This window comes from Mirounga angustirostris, unplaced genomic scaffold (assembly GCF_029215605.1).
Source record: "Mirounga angustirostris isolate CCGP_5_RB_7025 unplaced genomic scaffold, mMirAng1.0.hap1 SCAF_17, whole genome shotgun sequence".
In the NCBI taxonomy this organism is placed as follows: domain Eukaryota; kingdom Metazoa; phylum Chordata; class Mammalia; order Carnivora; family Phocidae; genus Mirounga; species Mirounga angustirostris.
The window spans coordinates 27,768,929-27,791,405 of record NW_026991725.1 but is presented as its reverse complement, the minus strand read 5'-3'; the positions used below and the strand labels follow the sequence as shown (position 1 = coordinate 27,791,405).

General features: G+C 47.9%; 1 long non-coding RNA gene and 2 other non-coding genes across 3 annotated transcripts; all 3 read right to left on the bottom strand.

The window, feature by feature from the left end:
* Positions 1-1,584: 1,584 nt before the first annotated feature.
* LOC135363044 (uncharacterized) lies at positions 1,585-3,042 on the bottom strand. Its single transcript, XR_010408756.1, has 2 exons — positions 2,663-3,042; positions 1,585-2,528 (listed from the first exon to the last, which is right to left on the bottom strand). It is a non-coding gene; the product is annotated as an uncharacterized LOC135363044 (long non-coding RNA).
* Positions 2,805-2,994, bottom strand: LOC123842517 (U2 spliceosomal RNA). The gene has a single exon (XR_006790428.1). It is a non-coding gene; the product is annotated as a U2 spliceosomal RNA (small nuclear RNA).
* Positions 3,043-9,042: 6,000 nt separating the features above from the next.
* Positions 9,043-9,232, bottom strand: LOC123842773 (U2 spliceosomal RNA). Its single transcript, XR_006790470.1, has one exon. It is a non-coding gene; the product is annotated as a U2 spliceosomal RNA (small nuclear RNA).
* Between the last annotated feature and the right edge of the window lie 13,245 nt (positions 9,233-22,477).

Genomic DNA, 22,477 nt, shown 5'->3' with positions numbered 1-22,477 from the left:
ACCGGGCCTCGGGCTTCCTTCTAATTCTCAGTAGTCTCTGGTATAAAGAGGAAGCAATTTTCTGGGCTTTGGAGGGGATGTCCCTGCCCGCCCCGACAATAGGATCTCTTAAACATTGTGCTGTATCACTGTAGGGTTTACCTCCCTCTCCGACGGCGGGGGGTGGGGGGGTGGGGGGCGGGGTGCGGGCCAGGGGGAGTGTGTGTCTCTTTATGGCCTCTGGTGGGCCTGCCCCCCATCCCCCAACTCATCCTGCCCCATCAGCGTGATGCAACAGAGGGAATGGATCAATCCTAGGGTCCGTGGCATGAGCGGGTGACCCAGGCCCTTTGGTCCAGAGACACGAGGGGACGGGGGGGTGGGGGGAATGTTCTCTGGGGGCCAGATGTCAGCGTATACCTGTGTTTTTCTTTTCTCCCCCCTGAGGACTGTCTATCCTTTGTCCTTTTTTTTTTTTTTTTAAGATTTTATTTATAGTTTGACAGAGAGAGACACAGCAAGAGAGAACACGAGCAGGGGGAGTGGGAGAGGGAGAAGCAGGCTTCCCGCTGAGCAGGGAGCCCGATGCGGGGCTCGATCCCAGGACCCTGGGATCATGACCTGAGCAGAAGGCAGACGCTTAACGACTGAGCCACCCAGGCACCCCTATCCTTTGTCCATTTTCTGTTGCGTGTTCAACTGTTTGGTATCAATTCCTAGGATATCTCATTAGATCAGTGGATAGGATAAACAGAAACGGATGCCTTGCTTCAGTCAGTCGAGGGGACGCTCTGCTGGCAAAGGAGGGTGGGCAACCCATTGAGAAGAAATCCTTTGCAGGGTTTGTAGAAAGTTCAGTTCAGGAAACAATCCTAGACCCAGGACGATTTGTTGCTCCGTTTTTCTACCGGAGACCGTAAGGTTTCTCGGGGTAGGAGGCACACCTGTCATTCGGTCTTGGCACATAGCAGTCATTCAAGAAATATTTCTTGCACTATGGATCAACCCTAATCTGTAACACTCGTAGCCTCCCTCCCCGCCCCCCGCTCTCAGTCACCCCAGGAACCTAATTAAATGTTCCAACCATCGGATCCCAAAGTTGCTCAAACCTGTTAGGAGTTGGGGAGAAGGAAAAGAAATGAGTAGGAAAGGTGATGTTCAGAGTCTCGTGGGGATGAGGCACGGAGAGGTGACATGTGGCTATTTCTGTTGGCACCTGAAGGGACCGATCAAAGGACGCATCACGACACAGGGCAACAAACCAGGAAAACGAGAAGAGATTCTGGGGTGGATGTTCTAGATTTGAGTGTCTGTCTGTTTTTAAGTTTCAGCCTATGGGAGGAAAAGAAGTCTCTTGTAATCAAGTCGAGACAGTCACAGTTTCCTCCCCACGTGGGCTGCGGTTTTGAAGGAGGATGCGTACTGGGTGGAAGGATTCTGGATTCTCATCGTTAGCTAGATTCATTTTCCGTAATCATGAGTCCTCCTGGAGATTTTAACCCTAATCTGCCCTAGAATTTATAGGAGTGTAAAAAAGACCCGATGGTTACAGGTTGAGAGAATCTGCAGGAACCATGCGTTTAAGGAAGAATCACTGGAAATCTCTGACAACAGAAAGGTATTTAATCAAGAGTACATTGTGAGTGCTCAACAAACGTCTTCAAGGTGACTGCAAAAACCAGGAGAGTCACAGGTGAGCAGGAACTCTCGGTTTCTACTGTGGTCACAAAGCCACGTGCAAGTGCAATCGTCAGTCAGGCCTTTCTGGCATTCAGGCAGAGGACTAGCAAAAAGCCTGAAGGGGGGCGTTGTCTCTGGGACGAGACACAAAGCCGGTATGTTTATACCAGGTGTCCGCAAGCTACAGCCGGCCAGCAAATTTGCCCAGGCTTGTTTGTGGGTTTTTTTGTTTCTTAAGATTTTATTCATCTATTTGACAGAGAGCACAAGCTGGGGGAGCAGCAGGCAGAGGGAGGGAGAAGCGGGCTCCCCGATCCCAGGACCCTGGGATCACGATGACCTGAGCCGAAGGCAGATGCTTAACCGGCTGAGCCACCCAGGCGCCTGGCCAGGCTCGTTCTTGTATGCGGAGAGCCCACAACGCATTTTACATTTTTAAAGGGTTGTGAAAGAATAGGTCACGCAGACCTTTTGGGGCCCTTGAAGCCTAAAAACCATTTACTCTCTGGCCCTGTAGAGAGACAGTATGCCGCCCCATTAACTCGGAGGTTAATGAAACTTTTTACCTTCGTGCAGGATTTTGAAAAGCACGGTTAAGGGGAAGATGGGCGGCCTGTGTGCGCTCCTCCATCACATTTAAAAATAACCGCGGTTTAAAACACGAAGTAAACTGCTTCAACCCCAAAGGCAGGAGCAAGACGAAAGATCGATGGTATCCTGGGGGCGCCTGGGTAGCTCAGTCGTTGAGCGTCTGCCTTCGGCTCAGGTCATAATCCTGGGGTCCTGGGATCGAGCCCCGCATCGGGCTCCCCGCTCGGCGGGAGACCTGCTTCTCTCTTGCTGTCTCTCTGTGTCAAATAAATAAAATCCTAAAAAAAAAAAAGAAAGAAAAGGGGATGGGATCCTGACCAGTTCCGTATCCTCCCCAGCCGCTAGAAAAAGACAATTCCTCCTGATTGTCACCCAAAGGCAAGAAAAAAACAAAACATAGAACTCTACTGACCAAGAAACGAGTCCATAGAAGTTTTTACTGTAAAACAGTATTTACAACCTGAGGAGCAGAAAACAAAGCACTTGAGAAAACCTACTCAATACGCAATAGCAATAAAAACAGTCTGTCATTAGGTACCAAACATTTAGACCCCGAAGGGTACACCGTTCCTGGAAGTACTGCAATACCAGGTCGATGCGCGGAGTGGACGGAGCAAGCTCCTAGTCCATCTCCCGGCTCCAAAAATCCATTTAATATATTGTCCTCGGTAGAGGACGTATCAGATATTAAACTGATAAGAACAGATACTACACTTGATCTTAGCCAAAAGGCCGAGAAGCGATGCCCGACGCCCCGCCCTCGCCGCCACCGCCCCGGCGCCAGCCATATCGCACTCACGGTGGGCCAAGTCGCGCTCATCCCACCGCTCGCTCCCCTCGCTTCTCGGACAGTGCTATGGCAGTCACCGCCCTGGGGCACAGTTTTTAGTGCTCTACATTTTAAAAGGGGAACGGTGCGTCTGGCGTTCCTCCGTCGCTCGCCCCGGAGCGCCATTTCTAATTTGAATGCCCCGCCCTTTCCGCGCAGGGAGGCGTGGCCGCGCCGGAGAGGAACCTGGGCGGCGGCCCAGCTCCCTCCTCGGTGTAAAGCTTTTGCTGGCCTGAGGGGAGGACCAAGGGAATTGGGGATGTGTCGGGAGAGGGGGGCTGTGGAAGGGTCTGGGGCAGAGTGGCCCGCGTTTCCAGGACACTCGTCGGGTCATCACGGTAGGACCCTACAGGCTTCCTGGGTCCAGGCCGCTGGGAACCAACCCAGAAGCGCCCGGCTGGGGTCCCCTGCAAAGGGCTCCAGAGTCAAGTTGGGACCCGAGATGGGGCCCTGACAGGGTGGCCACCCTGCCCCATCAGCAGGGCCCGTGGGCAAACTACCTCACCTCCTGAGCCTCCGTTTCCCCAGTGGAGAAGTGGTAACCTTCGGACCTCCCGTAAAGGGATTTAGGGAACGCAGACGTAGCTAATGAGGTGACCTTGGTGGCAGTCATCTAGAATATGGGTCCTGGGTCCCACGAGGCACCGCTGAAGAGATGGAGCGATGTACGCAATAAAATAGACACGCTTCTTGTTTGGGTCACACCCGTGCTCAGTGCTTTCTTCATGTCCGACTTGCAAAGTTTACCTACAGATGGAGCAGTTGAGGCACAGAGGTGGAGCAACTCGCCCACGACCACACCGTTGGCTTAGTGGAAGAGGCCGGCTGGGCCTGGGAAGCCGAGAGCACAGGGCCTAGAAAGGGCACCAAGAAAGGAGAAGAGCGATTCTTTTTTTTTTTTTTTTTTTAAGGTTTTATTTCTTTATCTGACAGAGCGCGACAGCGAGAGAGGGAACACAAGCGGGGGGTGGGGGGGGGAGAAGCAGGCTTCCCGCTGGGCAGGGAGCGCGGTGCAGGACTCGATCCCAGGACCCTGGGATCATGACCCGAGTGGAAGGCAGATGCTTCACGACCGCGCCACCCAGGCGCCCCGAGAAGAGTGATTCTTGTGTGTGCAGCCCCCGAGGAGACTAAGTGTTGCTGAGCCCGACACACAGGTCTTCTTCCCGCAGACGGGCCGGAAGCCGCCCTCTGCTGCAGCACCCGAGAGCATGGGCTCCGAATCCCTGGCCTCTAAGCCCGGTTCACCTAGTGTGACCTAGTGTGTTCCTTGGCCTCCTCGATTCACCCTCCCCCTTCCACCTGTTATCTCTAAACTGGGAGATGATGACATGAGAAATTATCGCACATCATTATTGGGACTGACGGGACATGTTTGGGATATAGAACATCTGGGAGAGCCAAACACAGGGAAAGTGTCTCAGGCAAGTCACTGCTCCGCAGCCTCCTCATGTAGAAAGTGAGAATATGAACAGCCGGCATAGACTCCTGGGCTTCATCTTCCCTCCTCCAGCCAGGGCCCCGGCTTCTCCCTTACCTGGCTTTCTTTTATCCCGTAGCACGGGATCCCTCCACGTTTAAACACGTGTCTATTGCCTTTTAGCTCAACAGCGTGTAAGCTCTAGAGCAGGGATCTTGGTCTGTGTTGTCCACATTTACATCTCCAGCGCTTTGAACAGCACCCGGACGCTTAGTCTATGTAGTCGAATAACTGAATGAATAAATAGTATATCGGGGGATCCGTACATATACAAAGGGATTAGCAAACCTCTTGTGGCTTGTGATACTTAGAACCTTCGCTGTGTTCTACTACAGTTCTGCTCGCTCTCACGCTTACGAGGCCATCGTGTGCTCGCTAAGTTAACTTTGCGGGCGTTTTGATCTTTAGAATGAGGTGCTTCGGATTGCAGAGCTGCGTGTTCTGTCATGGCAAAGGAGTATTTCCCATGGTAAAGTAATGATTTCCCATTCTAGGGGGCGCCTGGTTGGCTCAGTTGGTGGAGCACGGGACTCTTGATCTCAGGGTCTGAGTTCAAGCCCCATGCTGGGTGTGGAGCCTACTTAAAGATGAATAAATAAAATATCTTTAAACATGATTTCCCGTCCTAGTTCCTGCACCGGCTCCTTGTGAGTTTGGGTAACGTGGGTGTCCCTTAGCCAGTTCACATCAATGGCCACAGACCAAAGTGCTCGCAAAGTTAGGGCCACACCAAGATGTGACGGTCAGGCCCTTGTCCAAATGTCCTGCAAACCCCCCAGGGACCCCCTGACTGTCGCTTCAGGGGAGTTGGGAATGATAAGCCGGGGACAGAGACTCGAAGAGCACAGCCAGCTTTCTCGGCCGGCGCCTGTTTCCCACAGCCTTGCCCAACCGTCCCGTTATCAGACTCTCGCGTAATATAATAGCCAGTTGTGTCTTTACGAGCAAGGTTGTTCATCTTTCCGTGTGGTTAAGATCCGCTATTGTTTTCTGTGAACCCAGTGTTCATAGTCTTTGCCCATCGTCCTTTGACTTGTTGATCTTGTTTGCATTCCCACCTCTAGTTCACTTCGTATTTGTCCTAGTATATGAGTTCCCGTATAAATCGGACTTTTTTTCTGGATGGCTACCCAGTTGTCCCAGCATCATATATGGAATGGCCCATCTAATCATTGGTTTCGGATGCCACCTGTATCATATAAAAAAAAAGTCCTCATATATATTTACATCTATTTCTGGATGTTTCTTTGCTTTTTTTTTTCTTTTCTTTTTTCTTTTCTAGGACCTTATGTTTAAGTAATCTCTATATCCTCCAACTCTGAGATCAAGAGTTGCACGCCCTACCGACTGAGTCAGCCAGGCCGCCCCTGGATTTTTGTTTTGAAAAACCTTCTGATAACCTGTTTTTTTTTTAATTTTGGTTCTGGGGCTCCTGGATGGCGCAGTCAGTTAAGTGTCTGACACGGGTTTCGGCTCAGGTCACGATCGCAGGGTCCTGGCATCCCTGCTCAGTGCTCAGCTCGGCAGAGTCTGAGATTCTCTCTCCTTCTCCCTCTGCCCTCTCACTCGCGTGCGCTCTCTCTCTCTCAAATAAATCTTTAAATAGAATCGTAAATTAATTTTAAAGTTTTTTTTTTTTTTTAAAGATTTTATTTATTTGACAGAGAGAAGCACAGGGAGAGAGGGAACACAAGCAGGGGGAGGGGGAGAGGGAGAAGCGGACTTCCCGCTGAGCAGGGAGCCCGACGCGGGGCTCGATCCCAGGACCCCGGGATCATGACCTGAGCCGAAGGCAGATGCTTAAGGACTGGGCCACCCAGGCGCCCCCCAATTTTTTAAAAAATTTTTATTGTTATGTTAATCACCACACATTACATCATTAGTTTTAGATGTAGTGTTCCATGATTCATTGTTTGTGCATAACACACAGTGCTCCATGCAGAACGTGCCCTCTTTAATACCCATCACCAGGCTAACCCATCCTCCCACCCCCCTCCCCTCTAGAACCCTCAGTTTGTTTTTCAGAGTCCATTGTCTCTCATGGTTCGTCTGGCGCCCCACAAATTTTTGATTCAACTGATTCTTTGGTGTCACACCTGCTCTGCACCTGTCACCGCGTGGGCCCTGGGATCACACAGGTGAACGTGACCTTGTCCCCGTGGTCAGCCAGGGGCATCTGCCATGCTCTCCCAGTCCTCTCCTGCTGCCCTTCAACCCCATCCGCTCCTCACAGAGCTGTTGGGGAAGCCTATGCACAACCAGAGAACGTCTGCCCGTGCCAAGGCTGCCAACTCCAGGTGCCCCCAAGTGTTCCGTCCTTCGGCTCCAGGGGGCTGTTGGGTCCCTGCCAGCATCCTCAAGTCCAGGCCCCACCGCACCCGCTCTGCCTGGTCCCGCGGCGGCCCTGCCTTCATTTCAGTGTCCCCACTGTCCTCTTACACAGCTCCATCAGGTTCTTTCCATCACCTCAGCTTTCATACCTACTTGAAGAGACCTGGTTGGAGAGACCGACCGTTTTGTTTCCTCGGACTTCCTCGTCCTTCTCTCTGACCCTTCCCTCTCCCCCTCAGTCCTTCTCCCCTTCTCCTTTTCCCCAGTTACAAACAGAAGCTTTTACTTCTACGACTGGCATCAGAACTACCGGGTTAGTCGGTCAGACGTTGCAGTGGGGAAAGGAGATTGTTTTTTCTAGCAATAGCCGGCTAAGCTGAGGCCACATATACCCTGTGTTCAAAATGACTCGAGGGCTGCCTGGGTGCCTCAGTCGTTAAGCGTCTGCCTTCGGCTCGGGTCATGATCACAGAGTCCTGGGATCGAGCCCCGCATCGGGCTCCGTGCTCCGCGGGAAGCCTGCTTCTCCCTCTCCCGCTCCCTCTGCTTGTGTTCCCTCTCTCGCTGTGTCTCTCTCTGTCCAATAAATAAATAAAACCTAAACTAAATAAATGAATAAAAATGACTCGAGGTGGGACAGTTTGCCACAGTCTCGCTGCTCAAAGTGTGGTCCCCAGACCAGCAGCACCGGGGTCCCGTGAGCATGTTGGAGATGCAGAACCACAGGCTTTTTAACAAGACTCTCCTGGAATGCACCAAGTGTTCTGCGACGGGACCTGATGGCTGAGGGAGAGAGACAGAGAGAAGCAGCAAACACAGTTTTCCGGACCTCCACTCTCACCACCAATAGACGCAACCCAACTCCTCACCATTCTTCTCTCACCCTTACCTTCTAAGGCCCTGAGGAGAGTCTGCAAAGCAGTTTCTAGAATCTTCTGGCGGTGAGACAGAGAAAAGGAGGGTGCCCATAACACATGAGCTAAATGTTTCGTTTATCTTTTTAGGTTGTTAGTGACTGGGGAGCCTCCAAGAACTGGAGAGGAGATAATAAAAAAGCACAGGAGAAACTCAGGGTCATTAATTACATGCACTTGAACGTTCCCTGAGAGACGTGAACAATGAAGCGTGGAGCTGTTCCACTGTATTTCTCTGACACGGGTGGGTGTTACTCCAAGCCTGGAAACCTTGGACGTAGGACTACCCCAGAGTTACAGATGATCGAGGCAATGCATGTGGGCCAGCGGAGTGCCTGGCCCCCAACCTCCCACCCCAAATGTGTTCAGAATCCTGGGGCTAAAATAGTAAGGGTTTGTGTGCTGGAGAGCAAGTTGCGTGTCCAGCTAGACCAGATCCGTAAAACTAGTTCGACTCAACCAAGGACGGGGCTTTAAAACTTGCCTGCCATTATTTAGCACCCACTGTGTGCCAGCTAACCCCCACATTTTCTTTTTGGTCTTTCAACAATCCCAAAGAGAAGGTGTTATTTATGGTATTTTACATCTGAAGAAACTAAGGTTGCCAAGGCCCACCTCTCAACTTCTTCAGGTTTCTTCCTCTTCTTCCTCCACCAGCATAAGGGGACCCTTACTCTTGGCTGGTGGTTTTACATTTGGTTATTGGTGGGTCCTTATTCCCATGCACACTGTGATAAAATGGATCAAACCGATCCCTGTTCAACAGAGGAGAAAACTGAGCTTTAGAAGGAGCTTCCAGCTAACTAGACTTGGGGACAGACTCAGGTGTAGCGCTGGGCTGGATAGAAGAGAAAGGTGAGAAGACGAGAGAGGAGAGCGGAAAGAGGAGAGAGAAAGAGAAAGAAGGTGGGAGATAAGAAAGGAGACCTTGTCAGTTTGTCCCTACACCAACCCCACTAGAAAAAGGTGTAGCTCCTTCCGGGTTCAGCCTGGGAGTGAAAAACAGAAAATCCTGTTCAGTTTAAGAGTCACATCTCCCGAGGCAGGTTTTCTATCCAAACTTCTCCCAAAACGCACTACCGAATAGCGGATCTACAGAACGCCGAGCAACGGGGTAGCTCAAAACCCCGGAAAAAGCTAAGCGAACACACGAGAGGAAAAAAAAAGAAACCAAAAAGACCCCAAAAGCCCGCTGTAACACGCTCACACTGTTATTGGTCACCATACATTTAACCCCCGAGGGGTGCACCGTGCCCGGAAGTACTGCAATACCAGGTCGATGCGCGGAGTGGACGGAGCAAGCTCCTAGTCCATCTCCCGGCTCCAAAAATCCATTTAATATATTGTCCTCGGTAGAGGACGTATCAGATATTAAACTGATAAGAACAGATACTACACTTGATCTTAGCCAAAAGGCCGAGAAGCGATGCCCGACGCCCCGCCCTCGCCGCCACCGCCCCGGCGCCAGCCATATCGCACTCACGGTGGGCCAAGTCGCGCTCATCCCACCGCTCGCTCCCCTCGCTTCTCGGACAGTGCTATGGCAGTCACCGCCCTGGGGCAGAGTTTTTAGTGCTCTACATTTTAAGATTGGTGCGTCTGTCGTTGCTACGTCTGTCTGTCTGCCTTTCTCTCTCGCTCTCTCTCTGTAACGCCATATCTAATTTGAATGGCCCGCCTTTTCCCCGCCCCGGGAGGCGTGGCCACAGCGGGCCGACCGTCGGGGGCGGGCATTGAATCCGGGATGCGGGGGCTCGGTCTCAACTTGGGTACAGACGGAGAGAAAAGACAGGACCAAAGAGAGTTGGGGGTGACGGCAATAGGGGCCTGTGGAAGGGAGCTGTTGGCGGAGTTCGTCCTGAAGAAGAGTCGCAAGACGTAGTCACTAGAAACGCTTGGACTGTATCGTATTCAGTCGGTCCTACGCCGGCGGAAAGACGATTCTCGTACCTGCCAGTTGAGGAGCTCGTTCTGAGTTAGGGGAGCGGAAGGTGTGGAGGAGGGGCTTCCCGGAGCGGGGAGGGTAGCCTCCCTGCAAGGCGGAAGGCAGATCACAGAAAGTGCCGAGAGAGGAGGCGTGTCACATCGGGAGGCCGGGCTGGGCCGCTGGAGGGATTTTCTCAAACTCCAGTACCGGGGTCTATCCGTGCTTCTGGGAGAATGAATCGTATCTTGGGCTTCGTACGTAAAGCTCCCTGCGCCTGGGACATCGTTTGCCTTCACGTCTTCCTCTCTTGGCTGCTTATGCAGATATCTGGATTCCGCTTGGGTGTCACCTCCCCCTGGAAGCTTTCTTTAAAGACCCTTCTATACCCTACCTCCGGTCTGATGAGCAGTCCTCATGCATTTCATCCCACCTGCTAATTCGTTTCAGGTACACCACTCACTACCTTTTCGGGCAATCCTTGATCTCCCCCACTTGAAATCTGAGATCATTGAGGGAGGTGACCCTCATCAGTATTTATCTCTGTATCCCATCACTAGCTTAGTGCTTGGCAGGTAGTAGGTGGGCAGCAAACGTTTGTTGAGTGAAGAAGCGATCCCCAGGTCAGACTGAATCAGAGAGGCAATTAGGAGGCTTCTGGCCTGGTCCAGGGGTGATGGGGCTGGAAGATCTGGTCAGGGGTGTTGGCACACGACAGAGGAGAGATGACTGTCAGGGATGCTCTGGGTATCAAGGCCAATCAATTCCTAAACCCCCTCCCCTGATGTTTCCTTGTGGCAAAGACTGCAGCTGGCTGCTCAGTCAGCATTTACCTTTCATATTCTCCTTCCTAGAGAACTTCAGTTTTGGGTTTTTTTTTTTTTTTAAGATTTTATTTATTTGCGAGAGAGAGAATGAGAGACAGAGAGCATGAGAGGGAGGAGGGTCAGAGGGAGAAGCAGACTCCCTGCTGAGCAGGGAGCCCGATGTGGGACTCGATCCCGGGACTCCAGGATCATGACCTGAGCCGAAGGCAGTCGTGTAACCAACTGAGCCACCCAGGCGCCCCTAGAGAACTTCAGTTTACTTGGGGTCGTTAATATTTCTTTCATTTGATCTCAGACAAACTAGAAGGTATCATGGATGTAAGACGGAAACCCAGTCAGTCACTTCACCCTGCAGGATGGAGAGCCTGTTCTCAGGTGTTGCCAGCCCCTGGGCCGAGTGCTCTATGTATTACCTCACTTAATTCACTCGACAACCCTACAAGGTGGATATTATTGTAATTATCCAGGGCCAGGATTGTGGTGAGGCCAATGAGGCCCCCCTCCTTGGGGGGGCGATTTAAGAGAATGTCCCCCCAAAAACTCTTAATAATTAATAAATAACAATTAAATTAATAATATTTTAAGATCGGGGATGCCTGTGTGGCTCAGTGGGTTGAGCGTCTGCCTTTGGCTCAAGTCATGATCCCAGGGTCCTGGTATCCAGTCCCAAGGGGGGCTCCCTGCTCAATGGGGAGCCTGCTTCTCCCTCTCCCTCAGCTGCTCCCCCGGCTTGTGCTTGCTCTCTCTTTCTGTCAAATAAGTAAAATCTTTTAAAAAATAATATTTTAAGACAATTTATTTAGATATGCTCACGAATATACAGATATTATTGGTTTATTTGCTTCTCACCTTGGTAGAGGTTTTGTTGCTACTCTATCCCCAGCACCTCAGACAGTGCTCAGCACATATATAGCGCCTGATAAATATTTGTTGAATGAGGGGCGCCTGGGTGGCTCAGTTGTTAAGCGTCTGCCTTCGGCTCAGATCATGATCCCAGGGTCCTGGGATCGAGCCCCGCATCGGGCTCCCTGCTCAGCGGGAAGCCTGCTTCTCCCTCTCCCGCTCCCTCTGCTTGTGTTCCCTCTCTCGCTGTGTCTCTCTCTGTCCAATAAATAAATAAAACCTAAAATAAATAAAAATGACTTGAGGTGGGATAGTTTGCCACAGTCTCGCTGCTCAAAGTGTGGTCCCCAGACCAGCAGCACCGGGGTCCCGTGAGCATGTTGGAGATGCAGAACCACAGGCTTTTTAACAAGACTCTCCTGGAATGCACCAAGTGTTCTGTGACGGGACCTGATGGCTGAGGGAGAGAGACAGAGAGAAGCAGCAAACACAGTTTTCCGGACCTCCACTCTCACCACCAATAGACGCAACCCAACTCCTCACCATTCTTCTCTCACCCTTACCTTCTAAGGCCCTGAGGAGAGTCTGCAAAGCAGTTTCTAGAATCTTCTGGCGGTGAGACAGAGAAAAGGAGGGTGCCCATAACACATGAGCTAAATGTTTCGTTTATCTTTTTAGGTTGTTAGTGACTGGGGAGCCTCCAAGAACTGGAGAGGAGATAATAAAAAAGCACAGGAGAAACTCAGGGTCATTAATTACATGCACTTGAACGTTCCCTGAGAGACGTGAACAATGAAGCGTGGAGCTGTTCCACTGTATTTCTCTGACACGGGTGGGTGTTACTCCAAGCCTGAAAACCTTGGACGTAGGACTACCCCAGAGTTACAGATGATCGAGGCAATGCATGTGGGCCAGCGGAGTGCCTGGCCCCCAACCTCCCACCCCAAATGTGTTCAGGATCCTGGGGCTAAAATAGTAAGGGTTTGTGTGCTGGAGAGCAAGTTGCGTGTCCAGCTAGACCAGATCCGTAAAACTAGTTCGACTCAACCAAGGACGGGGCTTTAAAACTTGCCTGCCATTATTTAGCACCCACTGTGTGCCAGCTAACCCCCACATTTTTTTTCTCATTTTTAAACATAAATTCAAGTAATTAATACAATGTGTTATTCATTTCAGAGGAAGAGGTCAGTGAATCATCAGTCTTATATAATACCCAATGCTCATTCTGAAGCGGGAGAGCTAGATTCTTGTCTCATGGAGTCGAAGAATGAATCTTGAGGACAAAAGAGAGTAAAGGGATAGAAGTTTATTAAGTGAAGATACAGAAAAAGGTGTCAAGAGTGAGAAAGTTGCTGACAGGATTGCCAATGGAGGGCCTTTAGGGTTGGTCTTTTATAGAAAGCTAACCAGGGAACTTAAATCCTTTTAACATCTCTGTTGATAACCATCGAGCAAGGACTCGTGATAACAGCTTCAATGGCTTACTTCCTCTTTAGGGTCTCGTTATTTTTTGTTGGTCACAGGTGATTATCATAAAAAAGACACCCACCCCCCAGGCCTAGGGACGGTGGTCCTAGGGCAAGGTGGTCCAGTCTGTTCCCTTATCTCTGGTTTTCCGCACACCTCCAGATTTTTGGGATTTCTGTGAGTCTGACCACATAGCCCCCTATCTATCTCTCCCTACCTAGCTCCACTTGTCCCTTACTCAATCTCAGGGTCATGAGATAGAGCCCCAAAGCCGGCTCTGTGCTCAGTGCAGAGTCTACTTAAGTTTCTCTCTCCCTCTGCCCCTCCCCCCTCTAACAAATAATTTTCTTTTAGGATTTTATTTATTTATTTGTCAGAGAAAGAGAGAGAGAGAGGGAGAGCACAAGCAGGGGGAGTGGCAGGCAGAGGGCGAAGCAGGCTCCCTGCTGAGCAGGGAGCAGGATACAGGGGCTGCGATCATGACCTGAGCCGAAGGCAGAGGCTTAACCGACTGAGCCACCCAGGCGCTCCTCTTTATTATTCCTTTTTTGAGTTTATTTGTTTAAGTGATCTCTACACACAATGTGGGGCTAGCACTCACGACCCCGAGATCAAGAACCACACTCCTCCAACTGCACCAGCCTGGCACCCCAGAATTTAACTTTCTTTAATCCAATTTAATAGAGATCTTTTACAAATTAATTTTGGCAGTATCACCCGGAGGTGGAAAATACCACACGTCTATAACACACACACACAAATATACAGAAAGATATAAACAGAGACCTTATAATTTGCATTTAAAAATTATTGCCATGGGGGGCTGGGGTGGCTCAGTCAGTTAAGCCTCCGACTCTTGATTTCAGCTCAGGTCAGGGTCCATGTTTGGCACAGAGTCTGCTTGTCCCTCTTCCTCTGCTCCTCTTCTCCTGCTCTCTCTCTCTCAAATAAATAAATTAATTAAATAAATAAATAAATAAATAAATAAATAAAATCTTTTAAAATTCCTGCCATGGGGGTACCTTGCTGGCTCAGTTGGTAGAGCATGTGACTCTTGATCTTGGGGTCATTTTTTTTCAAGTCCCAGGTTGGGGGTAGAGTTTACTTAAAAAAAAACAAAAATGTTGAGCTGGGCAGAGTAAAAAAAAAAAAAAATAGTATAAAAGTCAGATCAAAGTTGTTTTTCTGATAAATGGAAGAAGTTAAGGTTACCTGCTCAGGTGACAAGGACTTTTTCTATTAATATTTGTGGGGAAGACATTGAGGATTTATATTTGTCCTTGACAAAGCAAGTTCCAAATGACCTTTCCTCTTTTCTTTTGATAAGATTTACCTCCTTGAAGTTTGCAGATCAGGAAGATGGTCTACTCTGGTAGAACATTTACATCTCAAAGGCAAAGGGGAAAAAAATGCAAGCTCCTACATACCTTTGGAGATAAATCACATACCTTTTGAGCTAAATCTGGACTTTGAATAACAATTCTGGAAACATCTGGAGCCATCTAGCAACTAGCCTGTAAAGACTAGATTTGTAAAGCAAGGACAGCTATCTTTAATTCCTTAAAGAACAGGTTGCCACCTAAATGATTATCAACTGTTGGAAGGTTTTTCTTCCCTCTGGGTACACTTAGCTTAGAGGAGAAGGTCTTAAAAAAATTCCTATCAGGGGTGCCTGGGTGGCTCAGTTGGTTGGGCGACTGCCTTCAGCTCAGGTCATGATCCTGGAGTCCTTGGATCGAGTCCCGCATCGGGCTCCCTGCTCAGCAGGGAGTCTGCTTCTCCCTCTGACCCTACCCCTCTCATGCTCTCTCTCTGTCTCATTCTTTCTCTCTCAAATAAATAAATAAAATCTTAAAAAAAAATTCCTATCAAGCTTTGAATATTCACTTGCAATGTGGCCAAATTTCTGATCATAGTGTTATTGAATCCTTTCAAATATCTTGTCAGGTTTCAGCGAGGATAAGCAGTAAATATTTCAGACCGTATGGCACAACACCATTAATTAATTATAGTTTCCCCTTAGCTGTTTAAGGAAGTAACATAGCAATTTATAGAGAATCCCTCAGAATCCCATCAACTTTGGCAGGGGCCCATGAGGGGGCCCTCGTCTGAGGGTAAATGTAGGGGCATTTGAGTTGATGTTACAGAATTTGTAAAGGGCCTTTGAGGACAATCTCTTCTAGTATCCCAGTTGATTACAACTGAGATATCAATCTTTGGGCCTGTGTTTTGATGGTGGAGTCCTAGGAGGGTGTCATGGTGGAGGATAAGGTGTTATTTTGCATGCCTGGCCTTGGAGTTGTTGTAGCTGTAAAGTGAATACCATGGTGGGCCTTGGTTTACAGTCTTGTTCCAAAGTTATTTCAACATGCTCAGTTATGGTCACGAGTTCAGTCAGACTGGTGCCCTCCCATGATATATTCTGCCTTTTTAGCAATCCACTAATCTCAGAAGATAATCCACTTACAAATAGGGCAACTAGAGCAGGTTGAGTGACCTTAGGAAGAGAGCTTCCAAACCAGCTTTAAAGTCGGCCACAGATTCCTTTTTCTTTGGTTCACATATTTGTTGTTTTAAGATTTTATATTTTTGGGCGCCTGGGTGGCTCAGTCGTTAAGCGTCTGCCTTCGGCTCAGGTCATGATCCCAGGGTCCTGGGATCGAGTCCCACATCGGGCTCCTTGCTCGGCAGGAAGCCTGCTTCTCCCTCTCCCACTCCCCCTGCTTGTGTTCCTGCTCTCGCTATCTCTCTCTCTCTGTCAAATAAATAAATAAAAATCTTAAAAAAAAAAAAAGATTTTATATTTTTTAAGTAATCTCTACACCTAATGTGAGGCTCGAACCTACAATCCCAAGATCAAGAGTCGGGATGCTCCACTGACTGAGCCAGCTGGTTGCCGATGTTTGCATATTTGAATAATTGGCTCATCAGTGCAAACAGGGAAGACTCTAGGAATGGCTTGTCAAAGATCAGTTGCTATTTTGCAAGTTTTTCTATCTATGAGAACATATTGAAAATTGAGGATCTTGAATACCATCCTTGGGGTTTTGCCATTTTCCTTCCTGCATCCAGTTTTGGCCTTTACCTGGGTCCTACCATCAAGTACATAAGGGATAAGTACCTGGCAGCCTAGGGTCAGAGGCCCCAATAATGAAAAAATTCTTCTTTTTTTTTTTAAGATTTTTATTTATTTTTTTATTTGACAGAGAGAGACACAGCGAGAGAGGGAACACAAGCAGAGAGAGTGGGAGAGGGAGAAGCAGACTTCCCGCTGAGCAGGGAGCCTGATGTGGGGCTCGATCCCAGAACTCTGGGATCATGACCCGAGCCGAAGGCAGATGCCCAATGACTGAGCCACCCAGGCGCCCCGAAAAAATTCTTCAAAAAACTTGTGGGGGGGGGCGCGCCTGGGTGGCTCAGTTGGTTAAGTGACTGCCTTCGGCTCAGGTCATGATCCTGGAGTCCCGGGATCAAGTCCCGCATCGGGCTCCCTGTTCGGCAGGGAATCTGCTTCTCCCTCTCCCAATCCCCGTTTGTGTTCCCTCTCTCGCTGTGTCTTTCTCTGTCAAATAAATAAATAAAATCTTAAAAAAAAAAAAAAACTTGTGGGGGTCCTCCCTAGGCTTTGGAAATTCTTTAACTATAACCCTAAGTTCAGCCTTTGACTAAGGAGTGACAGATGCTGAGGAAGATCTTCTGCCACTTTGGGTAGTTTCATTTCATTTTTATTTATTTATTTTTATTTATTTGAGAGAGAGAGTGCAGGAACACAAGGGGGGGTGCAGAGGGAGAGGATCTCAGGCAGAAACCCACTGAGCGCGGAGCCAAGGTGGACCTGAGATCATGACCTGAGCTTAACCAACCGAGCCACCCAGGCACCCTGGGTAGAGATACAGCGAGAGAGGGAACACAAGCAGGGGGAGTGGGAGAGGGAGAGGGAGAAGCAGGCTTCCCATGGAGCAGGGAGCCCGACGCGGGGCTCGATCCCAGGACACTGGGATCATAACCCGAGCTGAAGGCAGACGCTTGACGACTAAGCCACCCAGGGCCCCCTGGGTAATTTTATTTTAAAAGGTAACTTTAATAGTCTCTTCAGAATAGAAAGGCAGTTTAGCCAGTAAAGCAAGGAAGATCTCAGCAGTAGGAGTTATGTTCGTCTCATTGTATTTTATTTTAGGTACCTCTTGGGTCTTTAAATTTTCATTGGCCTTTTGGTTTTTGTTTTGTTTTGTTTAAGATTTTATTTATTTATTTGAGAGAGAGAGAGCATGAGCAGGGGGAGGGGCAGACAGAGAGGGAGAAGCCGACTCCCTGCTGAGCAGAGAGCCCAACTCAGGCTCAATCCCAGGACCCTGGGATCATGACCTGAGCTGAAGGCAGATGCTTAACCAACTGAGCCACCCAGGCACCCCATCAAGTGCATTTCTTAAATAAATGATCTTGTTTGATTGGAATGTTCCCTATAATGGCCACTGTAATTCTAGTTTTTTTGTAAGATTTTTGCCATTTTTGTAGGTATCTATAGCTTCCAGGACTATAGTTGTTAGACAAAAAATAAGCAGGTGTGCTGGAAGATGGCATACTTAACTCTTTAGACTTAAAAAATACTATTTTGTTAACTAACTGGAATTTAAATAAAAACCTTAAAATAAATAATAAATAAATAAATAAAAATATTCTATTTCTTTTAATTAAGTCTTTTTGGGTCTCTTGGAGCCAGATTAACACCTAAGAGTGATGTGCTACAGGCCTGGGGAACGCATGCTGTTTTACTCTGCACGGAAATCTCCTTGGGGTTTGTGGGTGACCTAGTGTCCATCTAACCCATTCCATGACCAACTTATCTTTTTTTTTTTTTTAAGATTTTATTTATTTATTTGACAGAGAGAGCGAGAGAGCACAGCAGGGGGAGCAGTAGAAGGAGAGGGAGAAGCAGGCTTCCCGCTGAGCAAGGAGCCCGATGCGGGGCTCGATCCCAGGACCCTGGGATCATGCACTGAGCCGAAGGCAGACGCTCAACCATCTGAGCCACCCAGGCGCCCCCATGACCAACTTGTCTTAACCTGGGAGTCTTTTATTTTATTTTTTAAGGATTTTAAGTAATCTCAGGCGCCTGGGTGGCTCAGTTGGTTAAGCGACTGCCTTCGGCTCAGGTCATGATCCTGGAGTCCCTGGATCGAGTCCCGCATCGGGCTCCCTGCTCGGCAGGGAGTCTGCTTCTCCCTCTGACCCTCCCATGTGCTCTCTCTCTCTCAAATAAATAAATAAAATCTTTAAAGAAAATAATAAAGATTTTAAGTAATCCCTACACCCAACGTGGGGCTCGAACTTACAACCCCGAGACCAAGAGTTGCATGCTCCACCAACTGAGCCACCCAAGGCGCCCCCTAACAGCTTTTAAATTCTCAACCCATGCCCTCCTTCTGTGGCTCTTTTGGCTTCCAAGTTTCCCATTACCAAGAGCTTTTACTTACTGGACCCAGTTCAGTTTAAGTTGGACCCAATCTGACTCCAGCTGGTAACCATCAACAGTTCCCAGTGAGGAATCTGGGGACTGGGGAAAGGACTGAGCCAGCAGACCCAGAGAATGGGGGCTGCAGACTGATTCTAAATGGGGAATTGTAGCTGTCACCAAGCGGTTCCCAGCATGGAATCTGGGACAAAACCAATGACAAAGATTTCCAACCAAAGAAGGATCTGTGCAAAGTCAGTTAGGTCAGGGCTTGATGCAAAGAGAGTGGAGTTCAGACTTAGAATTTACCCACGGCCCTCAGAACCGGCCAGAAAGAGAACGAACGCACCAGCTTCACAGGGTACCACACCTGTTTCTCATCCCCAAATGCTGTCTGAAGTTTGCTTGGATTCTGTCACTGGCACTAAATGTGTTTAAAAAAAAAAAATTCGGGCGCCTGGGTGGCTCAGATGGTTAAGCATCTGCCTTCGGCTCAGGTCATGATCTCAGGGTCCTGGGATCGAGTCCCACATCGGACTTCCTGCTCCTTGGGAGCCTGCTTCTCCCTCTGCCTCTCTCTCTCTCTCTGTCTCTCATGAATAAATAAATAAAATCTTTTTAAAAAATAAAAATAAAAATAAAAAATAAAAATTCAATGGAGTAAATTTGAAGACCTAATTGGCCTTATTCTCTGATTCATGAGTTAGGTAGCATCCCTTCTGGCCAAGTAGAAAGGGGCTCTGAGGAGCTGTATAAAATGGAAGACTTTCATAGGCAGAAATGGGGCTGGACAAGGAAGTTATCAGCAAAAGAAAAGAAAGGATTGTTTCAGGCATGGTCACCTTCCTTTGAGGGGAAAGGCTGGAGGTCTATCATGAAGACTACCTTACTGGTGCTGATCAGAAAATTCCAGACTGACTGGTTAAAAGTCACATTCCTGCAATTAAATCTTGATTTGCTGTCTTGGGGGCAAGCGACTCCATTTTGGACCCTTCCTTCTTCCCTTCCTCCCTTCCTCCCTTCTTTCTTTCTTCCCTTCCTTCCTTCCTTCCTTCCTCCTTTACTTAAGTAGTCTCTGCGCCCAATGTGGGGCTCAAACTCACGACTCTGGGACAAAGAATGGCATGCTCTTTTAACTGAGCCAGCCAGGCATCCTTCTTTTACCTTTCTTTTTCTTTTTTCTTTTCCTTTCCTTTCCTTTCCTTTCCTTTCCTTTTCTTTTTCTTTTTTTTTTTTTTAAGATTTTATTTATTCATTTGCGAGAGACAGAGAGAGCACAAGCAGGGGGAGAGGCAGAGGGAGAGGGAGAAGCAGACTCCCTGCCAAGCTGGGAGCCCAACGTGGAGCTTGATCCCAGGACCCTGGGCTTATGACCTGAGCAAAAGGCAGATACCCAACCATCTGACCATCTGGGCCACCCAGGTGCCTTTCTTTTTCTTTCTTTCTTTCTTTCTTTCTTTCTTTCTTTCTTTCTTTCTTTCTTTCTTTCTTTCTTTCTTCTTCCTTCCTTCCTTCCTTCCTTCCTTCCTTCCTTCCTTCCTTCCTTCTTTCTTTCTTTCTTGAGCCACCCAGGTGCCTTTCTTTCTTTTTCTTTTTTTCTTTCTTTCTTTTCTTTCTTTCTTTTTCTTGAGCCACCCAGGTGCCTTTCTTTCTCTCTTTTTTTCTCGAGCCACCCAGGTGCCTTTCTTTCTTTTTCTTTCTCTTTCTTTCTTTCTTTCTTTCTTTCTTGAGCCACCCAGGTGTCTTTCTTTGTTTGTTTCTTTGTTTCTTTCTTTCTTCCTTCCTTCCTTCCTTCCTTCCTCCCTCCCGCTCTTTCTTTCTTTTTTTCTTTGAGTCACCCAGGTGCCTTTCTTTCTTTTTCTTTCCCTTCCTTCCTTCCTTCCTTCCTTCTTTCTTTCTTTCACACATGGCTGCACATCTTTTTTTCTTTCTTCCCTTCACAAGTCCATAAAATCTCAATTGATAACATCTTAAATTTATGAAATACTATACAGATGGTCCCCAACTTACGATGGTACAATTTACATTTCCTTGACTTTACCATAGTGTGAAATGGCAGGCATTCAGTAGAAATTGTACTTTGAATTTTGAATTTGGATCTTTCCTTGGGCCAGCAATATATGATACAATTCTCTCTCATGATGCTGGGCAGAGGCAGCCACAGCCCCTAGTTAACCACGGGATCTCGAAGGTAAACAACTGACAACCATTCTGTTCCTGTACGACCATCCTGCTTCTCACTTTAAGTACAGTATTCAATAAATTACACGAGATATTCAACATTTTATGATCAAATGGGCTTTCTGTTAGATGATTTTGCCCAACTGTAGACTAATGCTTGTGTTCCCTTTCTCGCTGTGTCTCTGTCAAATAAATAAATATAATCTTTAAAAAATACGTATTTTATTTATTTGAGGGGGGGGAGGGGCAGAGGGAGGGAGAGAAGCAGACTCCTGCTGCTCAGGAAGCCCAGTGTGGGACTCTATCCCAGGACCTTGAGATCATGACCTGAACTGAAGGCAGATGCTTAACCGACTAAGCCACGCAGGTGCCTTAAACTTTTATTATTTTTTTTTAATTTAAATTTTAGGTAGGTGACATACAGTGCAATATTGGTTTCTGGAGTAGAATTCAGTGATTCATCACTTACATGTAACACCCAGCGTTCATCATAACAAGTGCCCTCCTTAATACCCACCACTCATCTAGCCCATCCTCCACCCACCTCCCTCCAGCAACCCTCAGTTTATTCTTTATCATTAAGAGTCTCCTGGGGCGCCTGGGTGGCTCAGTCGGTTAAGCGTCTGCCTTCAGCTCGGGTCATGATCCCGGGATCCTGGGATCGAGCCCCATGTCAGGCTCCCCACTCAGTGAGGAGTCTGCTTCTCCCTCTGCCCCTCCCCCTGCTCATGCTCTCTCTCTCTGTCTCTCTCAAATAAATAAAATCTTAAAAAAACAAAAACAAAAAACAAAGAGGGGTGCCTGGCTCAGTCGTTAAGCGTCTGCCTTCAGCTCAGGTCATGATCCCAGGGTCCTGGGATCGAGTCCCGCCTCGGGCTCCCTGGTGAGCAGGGAGCCTGCTTCTCCCTCTCCCACTCCCCCTGCTTGTGCTCCTGCTCTCGCGATCTCTCTCAATCTGTCAAATAAATAAATAAATAAATAAATAAATAAATAAATAAATAAATAAATAAATTCTTATAAATAAATAAATAATACAAAAAAAGAAATCCAAAGAGTCTCTTATGGCTTGTTTCCCTCTCTCCTTTTTTGTTTCCCCCCTTCCTGTATGTTCATCTATTTTCTTTCTTAAATTCCACATATGATCTCACTCATATCTCACTTTTCTTTCTCTGACATTTCACTTAACATAATACGTTCTAGCTCCATCCATGTCGTTGCATATGGCAATATTTCATTCTTCTTGACGGCTGAATAATATTCCAGTGTGTGTGTGTGTGTGTGTGTGTGTACCATATCTTCTGTATCCATTCATCAGTTGATGGATATTTGGGCTCTCTCCATAGTTTGGTTATTATTGATAATGCTGCTATAAACATCAGGGTGCATGTATCCCTTCGAATCTGTATTTTTGTATCCTTTGAGTAAATACCTAGTAGTGCAATTGCTGGATTGTAAGGTAGTTCTATTTTTAACATTGTGAGGAACCTCCATACTGTTCTCCAGAGTGGCTGCACCAGTTTGCATTCCTACCAGTGCAAGAGGGTTCCCCTTTTCCCTCATCCTCACTGACACCTGTTGCTTCTTGTGTTATTAATTTTAGCCATCCTGACAGGTGTGAGATGGTATCTCATCGTGGTTTCGATTTGTATTTCCCTGATGATGAGTGATGTTGAGCATTTTTCATGTGTCTGTTAGCCATCTGGATGTCTTTTCTGGAAAAGTGTCTATTCAGGTCTTCTGCCCATTTCTTAACTGGGTTATTTGTTTTTTGGGTGTTGGGTTTGATAAGTTCTTTGTAGATTTTGGATACTAACCCTTTATCACATATGTTGTTTGCAAATATCTTCCATTCCGTAGGCTGCCTTTTAGTTTTGTTGGTTGTTAGGAAGCTTTTATTCAGTGTATTAGGGGGCTGGGGCAGGGACCTCACGTAAGCACTTTAGTTCAATTGTGCGTGCCTAGCATGTCAGCATGTTAGT